General features: G+C 40.1%; 1 protein-coding gene and 1 pseudogene across 3 annotated transcripts in view; both read left to right on the top strand.

Annotated features, from left to right (window-relative positions):
* Positions 1-22,356, top strand: part of PRKN (parkin RBR E3 ubiquitin protein ligase) — a 1,256,589-nt gene that overhangs the window by 510,870 nt on the left and 723,363 nt on the right. The window lies entirely within an intron of this gene.
* LOC123797536 (peptidyl-prolyl cis-trans isomerase A pseudogene) lies at positions 5,337-6,074 on the top strand (annotated as a pseudogene).

Raw genomic sequence — 22,356 nt, 5'->3', positions numbered from 1 at the left:
ATCCTTTTTGTAAAACAGATTAGATGAATGAGGTGCCTGGGTTTACCTTGCAAGTGTCATAATTCCCTTTTGAATTTTAAATCATGGACAAGTTCTATACATAATGCAATGAAAAGTATGAGTAAATTTTACATAACCAATGTGAACTCCAAATTTAGTCCTTCTAGTCTACCTCTAGGTAGGGCAGCAGGCAGGAGAAAAAAATTGAAAAAAAGCACATGGTCTTTGATTTCATAGTAATCCCCCACTTTAAGTGTATCTAATCATTGTCTGAGCCTGTACCTATGATAAATCATTATTATTTGCTGCTAGGCAGACATAATAGTTCATATAACCATTTTTCAAGTAAGAATATATGGTTTTGCAGAGATAGGAAGAGAAATTGTCTTATAAGGATATGCAACTTTTTTCTGTTAGTTCTATTGAAATATTTTATTCTCTGATTGATATTATAATTTTACTTCTACTCCCTATAATGGCCCTTGAATTTCACTAATAGCAAGAGCAGATTGCCCCAACCTTCAAGCAATTTTGTCTTCAAAGACGTCCTTTCATTTTGCGCACATCTCAACAAATGTCGAAAGAATGAATTTTTTATTTAATGATTCTTCTATCTGAAATGAAAAACTATTATTAATGTTCTTGCTTTAAATACATTCTGTACCTCATGCAAGTATTCATAGCAAGATCATGAAAATTAAATAAGGTAATGAGGAGAACCAACAAGGAATCTCATTGACGATCGCCTTATTAAGACCCTTGCCCACCTCAAAGTCTTGGTAGATCTCATTCTTTTGGCAGTATTCCATGACTTCCTCTCCCCAAATCTACACAAGCACTGGTTAAATCCCTCTCACATCTTAGGAGCAATGGATTCCATACATTTCTTACCACTATGTGAAGTACTTTATCTTACTTGTACTAATTTTATTTGTTTTGGGGAAAAATAATTGCCTTCTTATCTTTGTATTTAAGATTTGGCAAATCAGCCAAAACTCACTTTATCCAGAGTGCTGATTATTTTGCTGAAATTAATTTCTTCCCTCTATGCGTACAGTCCTTATATGTCAACTTGTCCGATCTATTTTTCTTCAGTTACAATTACTAATCACTCATCATTCCATTAGATATTCCTTGATGTTTCCCAAGAGATATAAAAACAATAGCAAACAAATAGCTACAATGAAAAGAACTCTTATAATATTCTCCATTTGCAGATAAAGGAAACCCAGGCACGGAGAGATTATTCAAGGTCACACAGAAACATATGTCAGAGCCAAGGTTCAAATCCAGGCTCTAGGTCTAGGTCCGTTTGCTTAAGAGTGGTCATTTTCATGAGAACTGACTGTAGTTTTGCAGATGACAATGCCCCAAGGTATCATGTAAGAGTGGGTTATTTTATTTTTTTAAATTGTATATGCAAAACACTTCTGATAGCTTGTGTTTTGTTGGTTGCTTTGAAGCAGTTCATGGGGGGACTGTTTCCGTTGGGAGCAATCTTAGCACTTTCAGATCCCTTACCTCCATTACAACTGATAATTCTAGAGCCTTGATTTTATATATGCAATTTTTAAAAATTCTCAAAATTCTGTACCTTACATTTGACAATGCTAAATCTTAGAATCTAGCATTTTCTTTAATTCCCTTACATGTGACTGTTGACACCTCATTAATTTGGCTCTCAATCCTGATACAGTTTCATGTATACATGCTATTTCCTACATTACTGTCTTCATTGGGTTTCTCTAAAAGCAGAGCCTGAGATATAGTTTCCAAATGGTTCATTTACGAGATGATCCTGGGAAGCACAGTGAGGAGCTGGGAGAGTAAGACAGGGAGGTAAGGAAAGCTGATACGGAGTGGGTTGTTGACCTCGTAGTGCGGCAGACAGTTGGGCCACAGTCTCTTTGGGCATTTGAGGAACCCTCGGAGAATGCCTCGTAGAATTGTCCCTCCCAAGGATAAGAAGCTGGAGCATTTATCTACCAAACCCCGTGCCCTATTGGTTAAGGAGTGCTTTTTGGCAACTTAGAGCTATGTTTCCATCCAGGCTGTGGCTTTAAATGAAGCCCTGAAACCACGGGGCCTTTTGAGACAGGGTGTAGGGAATGTTCAAAGATCTGTCTACCACAGCTAAACTGAGATAAATTGTGCTGTAAGGATATGGCCTGGGACACAAATGGCATCTGCCGCATTCCACCCCTTAGGTTGCTCAGCTCCTTCTGGGCCCTACATTAAGTTTACTTTATCACATATTATTTTCAAGAGTGTAGCCTATTACAATTAAAAAAAAAAATAGGATAGAAGAAGTGGTAGGACCAGCTTCAGTACTTGGTCCTCAGGCCATAATTAGTATTTCTCAACTCCCATCTTCACCATTCCCATTCTAGATTTCCCTTACCCTCAGCCAACACTTCAGCTGATAGGTTTCTTGTTTGGTGCATGGCCCAGATCTCCACCCCTGGATATCTAAGCCCTTGCCAGGCTCTGGTACCTCCGGTTGCTTATTCACTGTTATCACCATTCATAATCATCAAAAAATGTTCCAATGAATCACCATGTTTCAGATGCATTCTATCTTGACAGCATTATGTGGGAGCAACCCTGCTTCCCAAGATAATCAGGGCTGATTCTTCCCCCCCCCCCAATTTAGTGACCTGTTTCTTTTCCTGCTCATTTAACTGTAAGCAAGGGCTTTAAGGGACTAGGAAGTAGTCACAGCTCCAGGTTCAGTTGAGTTCTTCCTCTATTCCCTGGTTTTTGGGGCCTCAGCTCAGGAACCAGGACCATCATCATCAGTGCCAAGAGTTAAGTGGGTAGAAAGCACAAATTCTGCAAGTCAGTCAGTGATGGTAAGACCTCATTTCTCAGACCTTATTATTCTAGTTGTTGGAGACACAACCATCATATGTCAGTCATTGGATCAATGAATATATGAAATCCTGTTCCATAACTCAGCATTACATAGACTCTTCCAACATCCTGTTAGTTCAGCTCCTTTCACATGATGCAGCATAGAACTGAATCAGTGGGATCTTTGATCCTACTCCCCATTGTGTTACTTCCTTCACCGTGAAAACAGTTCTTTGATTCCATGCAATGGCATGTGTGATCCCATTCTGGTAAATCAGGCACTCCGTATGCTCTCAAGTAGTGGTGCTCACGGAAGCATTGCAGGCAAGGGAAGCAAGTCCATATCTGAAGTGTGAGCAATTCTGGTAAGGACGGATCACCTACTCTTCCTGAGTAGAGGTTGGTATGTAAGCTGCAGCCTGTGCAGTGAAGCCCAGGGCCCTTTTTCTCAGCAAAGCATCCCTTTTGACTCTGGATATGAGATTTTTTTCATTGTTGTCACAGAGACCTTTCCACATTCACAACACACTTTCATTTGTCCATGAGAGGCATGGCGGAAGCAGGTATGCTAAGGGGATGTGGCGTGGGGCAGAAAATGTGTTTGATACAGTCACTTAGCAAAAAATTCAAACTCTTACTGTGGCTAAACATCCCAACCTACACCATCTACCTTGTCTTCTTCTCTCGTCCCACCAGAGATTCCACTGGAAGCTAAGTTTCATGTGGCAAGGATTTGGTCAGTGTTGCTTGCCTCTCTGCCCTCAGTATCTAAAACACTGTAGGACTTGTAGTAGGTGCTAGAAAGATATGTGAATAAATAAGTCTTACACCGAGGATTCCCTTGCTCAGTATGTTCTGACTACAACTGGCCCTCTCTCTGTTCCTCCAACTAGAACCCCATTTCCTCGTCCGGGGTCTCTGCATGAGCAGCTTCTGCCTGATACGCTCTCCCTCAGACCACTGTGCAGAGGGCACTTTTCATCAAGCTGTTAGCAACTTCAGGGTCATTCACTCACAGAGGTTTTCTTTGTTACCTATTTTAAATCATCTCCTTCAGTGACTTCCTAACACATATTTATACTTGATATTTGGGCATCATTTATCAGTAGCCATAATTACCTTGTTAAATTACTGAGATTACCTGTTTCCTCCTAGTAGAACATAAAGTCCGTGATGGTAGATTTTGTCTTCTATTACACTGTACCCTTTGCACCTTGATACTATCAACAATACAAGGTACTCGACAGATATTTTATTGAGAGATTGAAGAGCCCTATTAACTTAACTCATGAAGGATGATACTTCTTGTCAGAGGATTTAGCCTTTCTTTGAGCAGCCATGCTGCTTTTGTCCCAGATGGTTATTCTTTACCAGATATTTGGCTATCCTATTGAAAATGATGCACTGTGCTATAATCTCCAGGTCTTTCTCTAGAACCCTTCAATAAATAAGAATAATGTGAACACCAACCCATTCTTTCACATGGTGGCTAATTGTATTGAAAGGGTTGTGCATTTTGGTCAATAACACCCCAATTTTTCCCTCCATCTTTTCAACTCTCTTGGGTGATTGCCTTTCTGCCCTAAATGATAGATGGACATTCAACATAGTTGCTGGTCTAGTTAGGGAGACCTTGGTATTGACCACTTGTGAAGAAGAATTTCCAGCTTGCCCATTGTAGATTTCAGGGTAGGGAATGATTAATCTCCTTCTATAAACACTGAGGAAGAACTGACTTAGGTTCTCAGCCATGCTTCCTTATTCTGGGGAGAATCATTACCCCACAGTCATCACAGTCTCTCTCACTCTTTTCTTTCCATTTTATTATCTTTAAACCATTTTTTCCCCTTTAAGTCCTGAAGCCTCCTTTAAGGAACTCTGCAGTGTGTAAGGAGCTGGGGTTTCTAGGTTATATTTAGCAATTCGCACTGTGAGCGTCCCCCTTCACACTTGGTCTAGTTTCCATGCTTAGAAAGCTGCAGTAAGCTTTCTGCTTCTGCCACTTAGACAAACAGATTGCTTCTCTTGTTCATCCTTATTCACAGGATTTTCTACTCTTTTCCATGAAATATATGTAGGTTTCTTTAGGGTCATTGCATCTTTTTTTTTTTCCTTCAGTTTATTTTTCTTAATCCATATCTGCATGTTGTCATAATCACTTTTAAAAATATGAATATTTTTGTAAGAGATTTACTGGGTGTCTATATTTCTGTTTTAAAGGCTTGACTCATAAGTAAGCCTCTTCCCTTTCTTTGCTGGACTTGTCATCAGTATCAAGCTTTAAAATGTGCTTTCTTTTTAACTGAAATTATTGAAGCTGTTGAGACATAGATGTTTGCTCTCTGAAGATCTGGATTTCACTTGCTGTCAGCACAGTTACAAGCCAGTCCTTGCCATGCTCAGCAGCATCTGGTCTTCTGCGTATACAGCACGGTTCAAGTCCTGTTGCCTCCTCTAAGTGTCAAGATCTCATTTACTTGGCCTTGCAGACACCGCCGCCCCGGAGCTGCCCACACCGCCCAGCCATGGTCAACCCCACCGTGTTCTTTGACATCGCCGCGGACGGCGAGCCCTTGGGCCGCGTCTCCTTCGAGCTGTTTGCAGACAAAGTTCCAAAGACAGCAGAGAACTTTTGTGCTCTGAGCACTGGGGAGAAAGGATTTGGTTATAAAGATTCCTGCTTTCACAGGATTATTCCAGGATTTATGTGCCAGGGTGGGGACTTCACACGCCATAACAGCACTGGCGGCAAGTCCATTTATGGGGAGAAGTTTGATGATGAAAATTTCATCCTGAAGCACACGGGTCCTGGCATCCTGTCCATGGCCAATGCAGGACCCAACACAAACGGTTCCCAGTTCTTCATCTGCACTGCAAAGACCGAGTGGTTGGATGGCAAGCACGTGGTCTTCAGTAAGGTCAAAGAGGACATGAACATCGTGGAGGCCATGGAGCACTTCGGGTCCAGGAACGGCAAGACGAGCAAGAAGATCACCATTGCTGACTGTGGACAGATCTAATAAACTGACTTGTGTTTTATCTTAACTACCAGACCATTCCTTCTGTAGCTCAGGAGAGCACCCCTCCACCCCCACCTGCTCGAAATACCCCAGAATCTCTGTGCTCTCACTGCAGTTCTGCGGGCTCCATGGTTCTTTCCCCCCAGGTCTAGCTGGATTGCAGAGTTCAGTTTATGATGATGAAATAAAACCTAAACCACACACACACACACAAAAATCTCATTTACTTGGTAATCGACAGTAAGATGGATATCAAATGAAATGAACCACCTCATTTCTAAATGTATCCGGCCCCAGAAAAGCATACAGTTTTACCAGGTATCATCATACAAAACAAAAACGATCTTTTGAAGAGAGAGGGAACATTAACACCTACCTTCCCACACAAATTTGTTCTGGGTATGGTTCCAGCAGAAGATGACTATTCCCTATGAATTCTAGACTACTTGGTTAATGTAGAAACAGCTTATATTGTTAATGTTGATGCTGTTTCTGTTCCAGGAGGAGTGCATTGCAAAGGGCAAGGTAGACATCAGGAAAGCCCCATTTTCTTGGATTTCAATAAAGAGCTGTAGATATTCGGTGATGCAATGATAATGATGTACATCTTTTTCCTTTACTTAAAAAACTATATATATATATATATATATATATATATATATATATATATATATATATTAAAGAACTCCAAGGGGAGTGGAAATAGTGATCAATCTCTGCATGCCCGGTATGAGGTCTGTTTGAGAAGTTTCATGACTCAGATGTGCAAATCCAAACCTGGTACTTGTTTTTAAGGGTTAGGGGTGACTGTGGTAACACAGCTAAAGTGACTAGATACCTTGGTTCAGGATAGAAATCCCTACTCTTAGTTACATTCTGTCTTATTTTGGTACAGTGAAGGTAGACCAACTAAAAAAATACTAATTCAAGTCAAATTGAATAGAAAGACAAGGTTGGGAAGTAGATGGGAAACTCAACAAACAGAATCCAAGTATCAAAACTCTGAAGTGAAAATTATTGGCATAGCTGGTATAAAGTGTAATATGCCACTGGTATGCTTTCAGGAAAATAAGGATGTTCCTTTTCCCTTTGGGGAAAAACAAAAAAGGATGTGAGACTGGATATGAAACAGCTGAGAGTATGGGAAGCTGTACTATGGAGGGATGAGAAGGGAAGAGAGCAAGGAGATTTTTCTTTGGTGAATAGTTTACCACAGGATGAAACTTGAGCCTTGGTACCATAGATCAGTGGTTCCTGTTTTTTTTTTTTTTTTTGAGTTATATTTTGAAGATCTTCAAAGATACAGAAAAGTTGAACGACTTGTCCAGTGAACATCCACATATACTCCAACTGGATTGTGCAATTAACATTTTGCTGTATCTGCGTTGTTGCCTAAATATTCATGTATCCACCTCTATCCACTTTAAGAATCCATCTTATTTTTGGTGCATTTTTAATGTGAGTTAGAGACACGGGTACACTTCATCTCTGAATACTTCAGCACAGACACCATCATGTAGAGTTTAATAATTGCTTATAGTTCTCTTTTTAAGGTGTAGTTCATATACAATGAAATGCTATGAGTTTTGGCAAAGGCACATACCTAGATAGCCCCAACCCAGATCAATCTATGGAATGGTAACCATCCTCCCAGGTTTGGTTACCCTCCCTTCAAGGGGCCGCCATGCCCCTCACTTCCACCCACAGGTGACAACTCTTCTAATTTTGTACTCGCCATAGGTTGTTTTTCCTGTTCTAGAACCTCATATAGAGTCATGTAGTCTGTACTCTTTACTGTAAGTCTTCATTCACTCAGAATTGTGTTTTAGGTTTATCTTTTCGTTGGGTCTCAGTAGTTTATTCCTTTTTGTTGCTTGTTAGAATGGATACATGGGCTGGCTCCAGTGTTTGACCATCGTGAATAAAGCTGCTTTAAACATTTTTTTATAATAATTGTTTTTGGACAGATGTTATTTCTCTTGATTAAATTCTTAGCGGTATAATTGCTGGTCCAAAGGGTAATTGTCTTTCAGTTTTATAACAAAGGCCAGATGTTTTCCCAGAGAGGCTGTGCCAGTGGACACTCCCATCAAATACAATATGGGAGTTCCGGTTTCTCCATAGTCTCTAGTCCTGACATTCTTTAATTCTGATGGCTTGCAGTGATAGCTCATTTGGATTTACCCAATGACTGACAATCCCATGCCCTTTCTCATGTGTTTATTGGTGATTCATATATTTTTTTTTTCTTTTGCGATGCCTCTGTTCTTACCTGTTGCTCACGTTTAAATTAGATTCATTAGGAAAGCATATATATCTTTCCAGAATCTTTGGTATATATATTAGATGCCAGTACTTTGTCAGATATATGTTTTGTGTCTATTTTCTGGCAGTCTGTAGGTTGTTAATCATTTCCTTAATACCATCTTTTGATCATCAGATGTTTTAAATTTTAAATTTATTACACTTTTATGGTTATTGCCTGAGACTGTCAAAGAAACCTTTGCATAATCTCAAGTCATGAAGTATTCTCCTATGTTTTCTTCTAGAAGCTTTATAGATCTGGCCTTTACATTTAGATTTAAGATCCAGCTCATATTAATTTTATCATGGTGATAGGTATGGATATCTACATGGATGTGCAGTTGTTCATTTCCCCTTTGGATGAATTTGGTACCTTTGTCGAAAATCAAATGCCCATTAATGCATAGGTGTATTTCTGGACTGCAGATCACAATAGCTGTGTTTTTGTAGAGAGACACAGTAGAGATATCATTAGTAATACCTGACCGCTTTTGTTCTTGTCATGGTACTTTCAGTAGATTTTCCAGGATCATTGACATAAGATTTGCAATTACCAGAGTAGTTGTATGTTGTGTAGAAAATACATAGTTTCTAATATAATGTGTGAAAATTAATGTTACTATTTTTTAGTAGAACTATCCCTCCAATGTCTTAGTAAACTTGGTAGAAAACTTCAGTGGTCACATAGGCCTTCACGTCATTGTGTAACTCACAGGCCTTTCTGCTATACTTCATCGCAATCAACATTTCAATAGAAATACAATTTCTAAATTCCAAATGGTGACATTTTTAAAGATTTCTTTTGTATAACACATTTCCAGAGTAACACATAGTTTAGGGCATTCCTATGCATAACATCCTCACTTTCCATATAAAAAGCACAAAGATTGGCCCCTCAAAAACTTTCTTTTATTAATACTAATTAGCAAGTTCCATTTGGCCATTGTAAAATAACAACTATCATATTTCTGCTTGATTTGACCTAGCATTTCAACAGCCAGTATTCCCTGTTACAGCAAATGCCTCATCCACTTCTGCATGGGCAAACTTCCTCAACCTCACCTAGCTTCTTCATCTTTAAATGCCCTTTCACATAAATCATTTCTGCCCTCATTTCCATCTGAGGTTCACTTGTGTGCATTCCTAAATGTTAGTCAATCACTGAGCAGAGCTGTTTGTCCAAGGCAGTGGGGTTGGTTTAATTGGAATCCAAGGCCTGTAGCTACAGGACGTATGCATGCAGAGCCTAATTCCACCTGTGTGGGGGCAGGCAAGCAGACACACTGGGCGCCAGGAGTGACAGTGGATTGTTGCAGAGTGGCTGGAAGTGTGCATGGGTGTTCCCCTCTTGCACTCTTGAGCCCCCTGTCCCCCCAGTACTATTGCACTGAATTCTGCTGCCCAGAGGCACCCTACTGCTTTCTGGGGCTGCTCAGGGCAGTGCAGTATGTTGGGAATCTTTTCCAGATAATTGCTCTGTTTAAAACTATTTTTCAAAAGAATGATTTCTTGGCTGTTCCCACATAGTCAGTTGGGTTTTCGTGCATGCTTTTCATTGCTCATCTGTAGAAAGCATTACCAATTTTTCTTTTTTCTCTGTTTTTTTTTCTTCTCTGGCTGGAAGACATTGTACATGTTATAATTTTTTCTCTCTCTTCATACCTCATGGTCGTTATGGATTTTAAGAAAGTCATTTGGCTAAAATGGCACAGCATGTTATACGGATTAGAAGCTATAATTATTAGGAAAATGCTATATGGCTTTCTGCAGTTTACACATTGCATTCGATTAATGAGAAATAATGACAAACAGCATTCTTTATAGAGAAATGTGTTTACCATATTCCTTTCCTTGAAATAGATGTGATTTATAGTTGAAACCTCCTATGATCCTCTCCTTAGCACGGACATAAAATTCATTGCTTCTTCTATATGGAAACCAGTATGACATACACAGGAAGTGAGAGACATTGGCATACTTGTCTTCGAAGCTCAGATAATCATGGCACTTTGAGAAATTTTAGGGTAGTGTTCATTCTATGAAATAATAGATTAAAAACAAATAATAATATCTCAGAGGAGCTGAAGTCTTATGAAGAATCTTTCTTTCATCCAAGTTGTTAAGATTTAGAGAGAACTGTTTCTGTATTTGCGTGTGTGCGTGTGCGTGTGTGTGTGTTTACAACTTTTATGTTTGCATTGGAGGGAGAAATGTCTGATGGAGATAATATGTTCCAAATTATGTTTCAGTCATACTTGCTGAGTTAGTGAACCTGTAAATATAATTTTGTTTCTACTTACATTACCTTTGAAAAGGATAAGGCTCTGCCCACACTAGGGGGCAGACACTGCCTTCCCAGGGCATGTATTGCTATTGGACTCCAAGTTCAATGTCCTTGTCACACTTCCAAGGGATTATGCTGTAACCCAGTTCTCCAGGGAGCCCTGGGGTGTGCCCAAATGCCCAGGCCATGGCTGGCCTTCATGCATAAACCTATGGGCTTGGGTATAACAGTACGTGATTTTAACCAGACTTCTCTCATATCATCTTCACCTTAGAACCCAATAGTGTTGGAGTAATGCATCCTTTCCCAAAGTTGAATTGGGTGGGTCTGGAGCCATCCTGGACCTATAAACTGGAGGGATCCTGACACTGACTTCTCAGGGAGGCCTCTTCCTTTGCTCCATCCTTTTGTTACCTCTGCTGGACAGAAAGTACCATCTTAAAGGATAGTTCCTTAAGCGCCAGGATATCAGATATTTAATTAATTAATTAATTAATTTTTATAAAGATTTTATTTATTTGAGAGAGAGAGCACAAGCAGAAGGAGAAACAGGCAGAGGGAGAAGCAGGCTTCCCTCTGAGCAAGAAGCCTGATATGGGACTCAATCCCAGGACCCTGGGATCATGACCTGAGCCGAAGGCAGACCCTTAACTGACTAAGGCACCCAGGTGTCCTGGACATCAGATCCTACAGTTCTTAATAAAATGGATGAACAAATAAAAAAAAAAAAAGTTCTGATCTGGGAACTTTTAGGGGCATCGGGGATATCTCATGGTGGATTGTTTTAGGAAAATTAAAGATACTTTCCTGGAGATATTTTTCTCATAGTGATAAGTTGCTTTGAGAAAATCTAATTTGCCATACCATTATGCCTGTGGTTCTTGTTAGTAAGCCCATAAAAGTATGAGTAATCATGGCAGAACTGCAGACAGCAGGAATTCCAGCCACTGCCCGAGGTGATGATATATAGAGTACACTGTGATTCCTTCTAAAGGATCCAAGTCCTGAAGATATCTTCACTATATTTTGTGGAACATATGATCTCATATTGATATTTTCAGTTGCATGTGGAAAAGAAGAAATGCAAATATTCATGGATCTTAGGAAGTCATTCATCTCTCTCATTGGAACATGGATACCAAGTTTAGAACCCTCCCTATCCCTAAGGCACCCATTTACCCCATAAGACCACTATTTATATTGCAACTAAGCCATCCTTAGATTTTATTTTGTCATTAATAGTTAATTATTAGTTTCCTAATTTAAAATATCATATTCCTAGAGAGAATACATAAACTTGACTAAATGTCAATTCAATAAACATTAATTTTGTTAATACTATGTGCAAAGTGCTGTGCTGAGTGATTTAGAGAATAAGGATGCAACGGGACCAACCACCTATCTTCAGGAATTTAGTATCTATTGATTGGGAAAAATGCAGAAATAAGGGTAATATAAAGAAAAATATGGCCAGCTCCATAAGGTAAACGTTAAGTGCTATTGCATTTTAAAAAAAGGAGTGCTCATACACGGATATCTATGTGATATGCATAGATTATTAGGAAACAGAAAGGAATATTTAAGATAGACTTTGAGAAGATATGTAGAATTTGCTGTATAGAGAAGTGCAGGGCAAACTCATAGAGGCTGATGTTTTTACACGTACAGCCTGGTCCCCATGGGCTCTAAGGGTACGCGTGGGAGAGCAGTATGGTAACAGGCGTACAGGTAGGTGGGCTGGGGTTGGGGTTAGGGCTAAGGGTACTGTGGATGATCTTGAATGCCAACATGGAGACTGGCCTTCATTTGGTAACTAGAGGGAAGCTGCTGACTACTGATGACCAGGGGAGTGGTGTGAGTGCCACCGTGCATTAGCAGAAACACTGTGGGGTGTATTATGGCCTGGAGATGGAAGGAGTCAGAACGGACTGCTAATGCGAGACTAGTATGAAGACTATAGCAGTCCTGATGACAAGTAACTGGGACTAGAAATCGTGTTTTTAGGAGCTGAGTGGGTTATAAAAATGGGTATAAGAAGAGGGCAGAGGAGATGGTCATCAGGAAGCCAGTGAAGCCAAGTCAGAGAATAGGAGGGTGGGCAACAATGCCAGATTCTGTGGAGAATATCTGGAAGAAGAGGTGCCTAAGAAAGACATTTTTTAAAATCCTCCTACATTGTTCATCAGATTAAAAATGTTACCATTTGTAAAATAGATGTAGAATATTTTAGTGCCTTCTCCACTTGAATAATATACATTAGCCATAATTTATGGTTATTTTTAATATCCACAACTAATCAATATACATGAGGGGGCCTGACTTGAGCAATTTCAAACTTTATCCAGACAGGGACTGTCATATAGTTTTAAGCAGTTTTGTACATTGTTTTCAGTAGGACGCCTCTTGCGCGAGTAGGTGTAGGCTTCTGAGACGCAGCTGTGCGTTTCTTTGTTGAACACCTACAACGGTGCTGAATGTGACCGAGCACCAAATGCTTAATGATTCATTTATAGTCAAATAATTGTGATAAATAGACCAGGTATTTTTTGTGTTCTTCTCTGTTTTTGTACAATCATAATGACTTTGCTCACTTAAAACTTTGACCTTGTACACTGTACAAGATGAGTATTGTATCTCAATGAGGCGAGAAAGGTATGAGCAGCATGTTTTCAATATGCAGAACCACTGTGATGGGAGGTAGGTGCTCAGCATGTAATACTTCCTGAGGAGACTGAAGAGACCAACCATTGAGACAGAAAACTGAATGTATTATTTTAAACTATATGATAGATCACATCCATCATCCAGATAGAAAACCTTCCTAATGGTATTCCCTTTTAAAATTTTAGTTAGTTAACAAAATCTTGTATTATATTACCTTGGCTTAATCAAGGAAATAGAAATTATTGGAAAAATCTGTTTCATCCCGACAATTGTAATCTGGTCCATGAGTTGGCTTCTGATAGACAATCAGAAGCAATAGACATCTAATAGGAAATCACAAGAAAAAATATCACAGAAGGACTTAATATTAAATCAGATATTAAATTAAGAAATTAATACAATTTCTCATTATATAATATAAGCTTTCGATAAAATACAGGGACCACTAAAACCTCAAGTCTACAAAATGCATGCCTAGCAAGAGTAAGAAGTAGAATTATGCTACAGTTTGGGGGAATGGAAAGCCCTAATTTCCTGATTGTGTCTTGGTTCAGGGCATCTGGCTAGTTTTGCATTATGGTCCCAGAAATACCTAGTAAAACTGTGGTAGAACATTTTTAAATTAATTTAATCCATCTTCTGTGCTACATCTTAGCCTTATCAAATTCAAAAAAATAATCCCAAAATCTAGGCTAATCTAGGCTGCTTGGGATATCTTTTGAATTTTCTCGTGTGAAGCAAATTTCCTAAGCATGTATGGAGTACCTCCTTATGTGCTGAACCCTTTTACAGGTCCTGGTGATCCAGAGACCAGTGGTGTTTCTGTCTGTACTCAGACTCCACATTCTAGCTGGAGCAGCTGTTGAGTGAAGTATTTCTAGAGAGTGTAAGATGTGCTCGTTACACATTCGGCATGAATAGAATGCGTTGCTGGCCTCCATGAGGAAGTGAGTCATTCTGGTGGGAAGAAAGAGAGTTAAATGAGGAGAAGCCGGGCATAAGAAAATTCCAGGTCAAACACCATACAGAACCAGCAACTGGCATAAAAGTCTGAGGCAGCGCCATGTCTCCCAGGTGGATGGAGGCATTCTGGAAGATGGAGCATAGCTTGCAAAGGTGTGTGGGAAAGGTGGAGAGAGAAGAGATCATAAAAAGGAGAGTAGGAAGATGATCTGATTTCAGGAAACAAAAATGCAGCCCCCAAATGGCTTGCAAATAGGTTTTTCTAAATCAACCAGATTAAAATTTATCCCAAGGTTTAAAATGATCCGTGATTGTTAACGCAATAGTTTAAATCTTTTCTGTTCTACTGTGAAAAAAATGAATTGGTGTCAAAGATTAATGGATAGGGATATTCATAAAATGTTATTCATGACCAGGAAGTGCTAGAGACAACGGGAGTTGTAGGGATGAACTGTGTAGGTAAATCAAGCATCCAGATAGGGCCACATGATCTGGAGACTTTACAAAACTGGCTATTTATTGTGTCAGCTCCATTCCTCCCATGGAGAAAGGGAGAGAAGAATCTCTGCCTATCTGAGTAGACTCACTTTTGGACGATTAGATGTAATTCATTGAATAGTGCTTTTTAAATAATAATTGCCCATCAGTTTTGCTGTATTATTTGTTTTGATAGTAGTCACATGGCAAAAATGCACCTGGCATGTGACGATGTAAATATTCAAGATATTTAGCTTAATGAAGGAACAATGAGATGGAGGTGAAGTGGCATATTTGTGACTCATTATTCGTCCTCCCCATCCCTGTCCCCCCTTTGATTTATCTGAGAGAAATGAAATTGTTTCAGAGAATCGGTGAAAAGTCCTGATACTGCCTTCAGTCTCTTGCATTCTAGAGACTTTCTACGTTCTTCCACATGTTGTATTGAAAGCTGTTTCATAATCACGTAGCACCTTTTGGTCTTAGGTCTTTCTTTAATTGAATTTCTTTCCTTTGGTTCATTTTTCTCTTATTGCAAATTTCTGGCCACTAAGCAAGTCTCAAGATTTACAGCACAGGTTCATGGGCTGGACTTTGAAAATGGCTCCTAAGGATCAAGGAGAAATTCCCCAAGGATGGAGATTACAATCAATGTTTAGGTCCTTTGAGGCCATTCAGTTTCATTCTTTTCTACTTGCTAGACTACCTTGAAAGTTATGAGAATTTAACTACAAACCCTGAATTCTCTGATGAGAATAAGTAGGAATTTTGATACGGTAAATTTGTATGAGCAGAATGAGGACTAATTTTCTCCTGGCCTATTTGATTATTTAAGTTATTCTCACTTGACTGTTTTTGTAATTGAGCTAGTGATATAACAAAATACCGGGTGTTGGAAGTCTAAGAACTGCGTAGGAAGTATTAAAAAATGGAAGCCAGTACCAGGAAATAAACAAATGCTACATTTTGTTCATCTCCCTGATAGGCAGTAATTTTTCTGTGAAAACAGCTATGTAAGTCATTTTGTTAGTAATTTGCTGAAAGTACATAAAAGATTTTGAAAGTGATAGCCTCATCTGAAATCCACAGGTGAACTGGTATGCTTCACTTTCTTACCTTTCTTCAGGCTATCCTCCTAGATTTTGTGACAGAGTATCTGTCAAAGAAAGAAAAAAGAAATCTATATGTCAAGTTTCTGTCAATATAAAATATAAAAAATAATCATTGTGCCCTATTAAGAAAGAACTTACAACTTTATAAGGAAAATAAAATAGATTGCTAAAAACTAATGTACTACACAGTGGCTAACTGAACATAATAATTTTTTTTTTTAAAATAAGGATTCATATTCAGTTGCATTATCAGTAAAGAAATGTTAACAGTGGTGGCATATTTTTAGTGAGAGCAAAATTCTTTATTCCTGTTAATAAAATACACTAAAATAAGTTATTTAAAAAAATAGATTGCTTTGAATATTTTTTACTACTGCGGTCAGTCAGTTCTGATGTGTAAACAACTAATTATTTCCCTCATATTTCATATAATAATTTCTTAGATGACTAGAATTTAATATTAGTGAGGGATAAGTCGAGGACAAAGGCAGTCAACAAAAATAACAAGTGTTCAGGACAATACACAGAGTGAAGTAAATACCCTCTCCTTAAAACATACTTCATCGTATTTTATCTCTTTTACACCTTTAGTTTTGGGGTCACTAGAGTTTAGGATGCTCGGTATTTTTTTTTTTTAAAGATTTTATTTATTTATTCGACAGAGATAGAGACAGCCAGCGAGAGAGGGAACACAAGCAGGGGGAGTGGGAGAGGAAGAAGCAGGCTCATAGCGGAGGAGCTTGACATGGGGCTCGATCCCAGAACGCAAGGATCACGCCCTGAGCCGAAGGCAGATGCTTAACCGCTGTGCCACCCAGGCGCTCCAGGATGCTCCGTATTTTCTTAATATACTAACACTTTTTTTTTTTTGGTAATGCAAATGCTTAACAAGTGTCCCCTCAGAAGCCTATATTGTAAGATTTGAGGGCTGAGCTGGGATGGCTTTTTCCCTCCTTATAAAGATGAAACAAGATTTTTCAGCATTTTCCTACGTTTTTTTCTCTCCCAGATATCCTCAGCTTTTGTTTTTTATAATTTTTATTTTATTATATTAGTCACCATGCAGTACATCCCCAGTTTTTGATGCGACGTTATCCTCAGCTTTTTTGTTGCTTACTCCGTACATCCCTGTGCATAGAGGGGGGTTTGGCATACAGGCTGGGTACAAGTCAGAGAGGGTGTGTAAGGGAGAGAGACACATCATCAGAGGCATGGGCCTGTGACCGGCATTTTCCAGAGTATGCTGAGGGGGTACCAGCTCCTCAGTGTACCCCTCTGAAGGATTTCATGGTCAAATAAAGTCAGAATGTGCTTTATAGTATTTTCCAGTTGTGGGCACTTGCAATCATGTTAGCATTTTAAAAGCTCTGGTAAGTCAGGCATTTAAAATATCTGTTTAATTTTGTTTAAACGACTGTTTCTCAAACATCGCTGACTGTAGGGCCCTTTGATGCCGGTCACACCTCATGTCATGGAACTGGTTTTCTGTGGAACATATTTTGAGAAAATATGTTTTCTCCAACTAAGTCGGTGTATCTGAAACTTCCGTGACCTTTTCCCAGAGCGAGAAATGGACTTTCCCTCGTGATCATGCGCACGTATGTAGCTGGAACAACGATTGTTGCAAAGCCTTCATTCTTTCTAGGTGTGATGTAATCCGATATTTCTTAGTCTGGTCTATTTTATTTTTAAAATGTTGGTTCCTCTCCATTTATAGATTTCACAATCCATGAATAAGTGGCACCTTGCAGTTTCAATCTATGGTGTCCTTGAGGTGCCTGGGCTGCACCGTTGGTTAGACGATCGACTGTTGGTTTCGGTGATCTCAGGGTCATGAGATTGAGCCAATGCATCGGGCTCCACGCTCAGGGTAGAGTCAGCTTCACATTCTCCCTCTCCCTCTGCCCTCAAACAGATAAGTACATCTTAAAGCAACAGCAACGACAACAACAAACTATGCCGACCTAGGCAGGTGTTGCGAAGTTGTTTGTGTGTGACCTCAGCATCACCTTGCTGTTCTTTCAGACCTTCCTCACCTCATATTCCCTGCAGGCACCAAGTCTTCATCTTCCTGTGAGAGGATCACTTGCGATCAGGTAGCACGTCTTGTGTTCCTGCCATACGTACGTGAAAGAACTGTAACCTATGGTGCACGATGAGTGTATCATTTAAATCAGTTTTCATCTAATGACTTTGGTTGAGGCGATGGGGCTTGCCTGTTTAGGAATTGTAGGGGAACAGTTAAATGCTAAATTATGAAGCTGCTGGTTTGGAGATTATCTTAGAGCTGGAGTGGTCAAGAAGGATGTCGTACAGAACATGGGGGTTCACCTGAGTCTAGAAGGGTGAGGCAAATTTGGAGGAGAATTAGGGGGAATCTGGGGAAGTGAGGAAACACTCATCTTGGAGGACTGGGAAGCTGTCACAAGACCTTCCCTGATCAGTAAACGCTCCCCCGGGGGTTTGTGTTTGAAAGGACAGTGTACATTTCATGGACACACGTCAGTCAGTACAGGTTGGTGGAGAAAGGACTTTTCTTAGCACCCTCTCCAGTTCTACCATCTGAGAAGCCAGCAGTTAGACCTTGGTGCAAAGTGGCCCTTGTCCCTAGGAGGAGTCCTCACGACACAAACGCCTTTGGTTTTAATGGATCCCCAGTATGTTAACTGGAGAACCCCTAATGCATCACAGTGATCTGATTTCTTGCTTACTAGTGTTCCTCAAAAGAACACTATTTGTATTTTAGTGAAATAATCAGTGTAACTTAATTACCATGTAGCTCTGACCCTAGGCAGTGTTTCTTTTTACATCTATGTTTATTTTTTAAAATTTATTTGAGACAGAGAGATTGAGCTGGGGGCGGTGGGGGGGGGTTGGCAGAGGGAGAGAGAGGATCTTAAGCAGACTCTATGCTGAGTGTGGAGCCCGTCGCGGGGCTTGATCCCATGACCCTGAGATTGTGACCTGAGCTGAAACCAAGAGTCTGATGCTTAACTGACTGAGCCATCCAGCCGCCCCTAGGCAGCGTTTCTTAGCTCTCATATACTTTTCATCTTGTAGATGGAAATAAATTCTTACTCTATAAGACCAAAAAATTGCTTTCAAATTAATTATTATGTCATTTCAAGATGCTTCTATCTTCATAACTTTTGCATGCTCTCTCCCTCTTTCCCCCGTTCCCTCTCTCCCTCTCTTTCTGCTTCTTAAAGTGGGACTGCCAGGGCACACAGTAGCCTGTTTTCATTGGTTATGGTTCATGGTGGGTTTTTGGGGGAACACTGGGTGTTTCCAAAAGGAAAATTCCTTTGTAATTTTGAAAATAGTCTCAGGCATAAAATATTACATTATAAAATGCCATTAATTCTGTTTTCTCATGGCTGCCCTGTTGTCTTGTGTGAGATTTCTATAGACTAGAGGAGAAGAGGGAAAAAAATCGCTTTTCAACTAAACCTTGTCGCTTCCACCAGAAGCTATTTTAAGAAAGGGCCTGGGAAGTAGAGAAGCTGCAAATATGGAGAAAGAGACTGGCATATGTTTAAATCATATGTTTCTAAAGTTTGAGCATGAAATTTCATTTTATAAGAAGGTGCCCTTGGGAACGAGGAATGGAGTGGCCAGCCCCTGTTTCTGTGATGCAGCCAAGCCTTGAGACTAACCCCTGGCCAACGGGGCTGCTGTCTGTGCAGCCGGATACCCTCCCATTCAGCTCTGAGCATGCATGGCACGTCCCACTTGCTGAGGATTCCCGAAGAGGCCGCACAAAGTTCCGCTCACCTCCTGAATCTTCTTCAGCTCCAGCGTCCTCCAGTATCATGCCCTGCTCTGCGTTCCTTCCTTGTATGCGGACTTTAGGATCCCCCCTGCTCTCTGACTGTTTCGTTTAGATCTTCACTAGTGACTTCCCTGTGCTTTGCCAGTTTCTCTCTTACTTTTATTAGAAACTCGATCATGTTACCCGTACTGCACAGTCTCCGGTGACATTTGGGTGTTTTGTAGAGTGTTCAACGACCATACACTGAGGTTCAGTAATTGCTCGACTCACTCCATATGATGTGAAGGGGGAAAAAATAAACAAAATGGACAGTTTCCTTAAAATAGATAAATATTTCCCAGTTTCCAGTTTGCATCAAGCCTGAGCCAACCAGAGTTGCTGGAGCATTTCCTGCATCCTGGTACCTAAACAACAGGAGCAGTTTACCTTGAAAAAAGGCTGGCAGGCAAAGCTCAAACTCATTTTAGTCTTTCTTCACATTATTTGAATGATTTAGATGTTAATGAGCCTTTGTAGAGGTAGGACCCAAATGTAATTGTGCCAGATTTATTCTTCCCTGGTGCAGGATCTGTTGCAAAAGCCGCACTGTGCTGCATTTTTCTGGAGTGTGTCTTTTTCAAAATAACACCTTTGATGTTCTTTTCACCTAAAATGAGTACTGCCAGGGGCTCTGTGCTCTCGAGCTGGCTGACAGTAGCAAAGCCTAGTGTGTGGGGCCCAGGTGAAGAGTTTGCCCTCAGGAAATAGTTTACACTCTCAAGCTCTTGAGGCAGCATATAAATGAAGACTGAACACAGCAGAAACAGGAAAGCACCCCCCCATTCAAATACTTTAATTCACATTAAAAACATTTTGACAGTGCCTTCAAAGGATAAATGTGTCTACTTCAGATTTACCCACCCTTGAGTCGTGGCTGTAATGGGTCCTTTTCACTGTGATCATCCATCAGGCATTTAAAAAAATATCCATCTGTTTCTGAACTTAGTGACATATTTGTTTTCTTAGAAGGACACTGCCATCACTGTGAGTCTGTGTGGCATTGGAAATATCACCAAGAAGTGAGTTCACTAATTTCCCATTGGATTTCACTGAATCGAGGAATCTACATCTCAGGAGGTAGAATCTATCCAAATGTTCTGTGTTGGAGATGAAGATCCCTATAGTCCTATAATAAAGTGCATGAATATAGATTATGTATAATGCTTCATCCTTTCCAACACAAAGCATGCATTCGTAGTGAATTTTACTCCTTCAGCTCAATGCACTCCTGTGCCTCTGGAGCTTTGTAGAATTCTGCCTCCCTGTACTTGCTCTAGCAGCCTGGCTCCCTGCAGACCCCGCTTTCCTCTCCGGGCTGCCTTCACCTTCTGCACGTGGGTGGTGGCGGCTGGATGCAGGCACCTGTCCTGTTACTAGAGAGTTAAAACAATCCTAGCCTGAGGGTCAGGTTATCTCTGAGTTTCTGCACCCAATATCCAAACTACCCAACCCTAAAGATTCTGGGCCCTACTTACACCAGACTAACTGCACTCACTTCCTGTCCTTAAGACCTTCATTTTGCCTCTAACTGCACAGGACAATAACCTTCCTGATTTGACTTTGAAAAATATACAGTCCTATACCTTATTTTACAAATAAAATAAATCCTATTTTTTTAAAGCCCAGCTAGCTTTATACACTTGCATGACCTTGAGGATGTAAAATAAATAATGGATTGCCCTACTGGGGAGATGGTTTGAACAGAGACTGATGTAAAGTCACAGAAGATGTCAGACACAGGAGCAGGGTTGTAGCTTCATATGCCAGTTCTCTCCATTTGTTTAGAACTAGGTCTCTGTATCTTATGCACACATGTATAAGCAGGATATTTCTGTCCTGGTAATGCCTTCACCCTGGTCACACACACAGTGACCTCACTGGTTAACATACTCAGACCTGCGGTCATCTAAAAACTGGTGTCAGTTTCTGTCTTGGCAGGAAGTATGAAAGGAGTCCCCATTGCGTGTTGTCTCTGCTTCTCAATTCACACCCCTTAGTGATGGAAATCTGACCCAAATTTCATAACTTCCTAAGTTCGTGACTGTTGGCCTGTCTCAGATCTCTATCACCCATAGCCCTTTGGCTTTTCGTAGGGAACAGAAGGGGTGTGGTAACCTTGGAAGTGTATTCCACGTTATAGTTCCCCTTGGGTCTTTGGCTAGGTGTTACTCCTGTATTTCAGGCCTCTTTCTACATTTCAAATACGTGGTAACTGATTTTGTTTTGTTTTGTTTTTGTTTTTGTTTCACCCTGGCCTAGGTCACCTTGACTTTTATTTATTTTTTGTACTAACTTCATAAGATCCTTATAAGGATTCAATGGAATAGTACATGTGAATTAGTTAAGATACAAATAAGGCTGCTATTATAAAGGACCTCAGCATACCTATTGCAAAATCTTGATATAAGTTCGTTCTCTCACCTGTACCAGTTCTGGGGAGCTGGTCTAAAGTTTATGTGGCATCTCAATTATGTCAGGACCCTAACCTTCTTCATTTTTGCTCATTGCCATACCCAGTCGTTATCCTCATATATGTGATCATATGTAACACCTAGTCTGTGTTCCAGGTAAGGGAAGGAAGAGGGAAGAAGATAGGATATTTCTGCTTATATCCTTTTGGTCAGACCCTAGTTAGATGGCCACATCTAGCTGCAAGATGAGAGAGAAGGGAAATATAGTCTCTAAGTAGACAGCCATGTATCCAGCTAACACTAATATCACTAAAGTAAGAGAGGCTAAAGCATGGAGTGTTCTGAGAAGATAGTAATTACTAACAATTGTGGGCATAATTAATGCCATTACAAGTCTGAGTGCCCACGGTTTTGATCCCCTGAGAACCAGATTTACTCTGCACATAACCAGCAGCTC

Source organism: Ursus americanus, chromosome 11 (genome assembly GCF_024610735.1).
Source record: "Ursus americanus isolate L20-20 chromosome 11, mUrsAme1.1.p, whole genome shotgun sequence".
Taxonomy (NCBI): domain Eukaryota; kingdom Metazoa; phylum Chordata; class Mammalia; order Carnivora; family Ursidae; genus Ursus; species Ursus americanus.
This window is presented reverse-complemented; position numbering and strand designations above follow the sequence as displayed.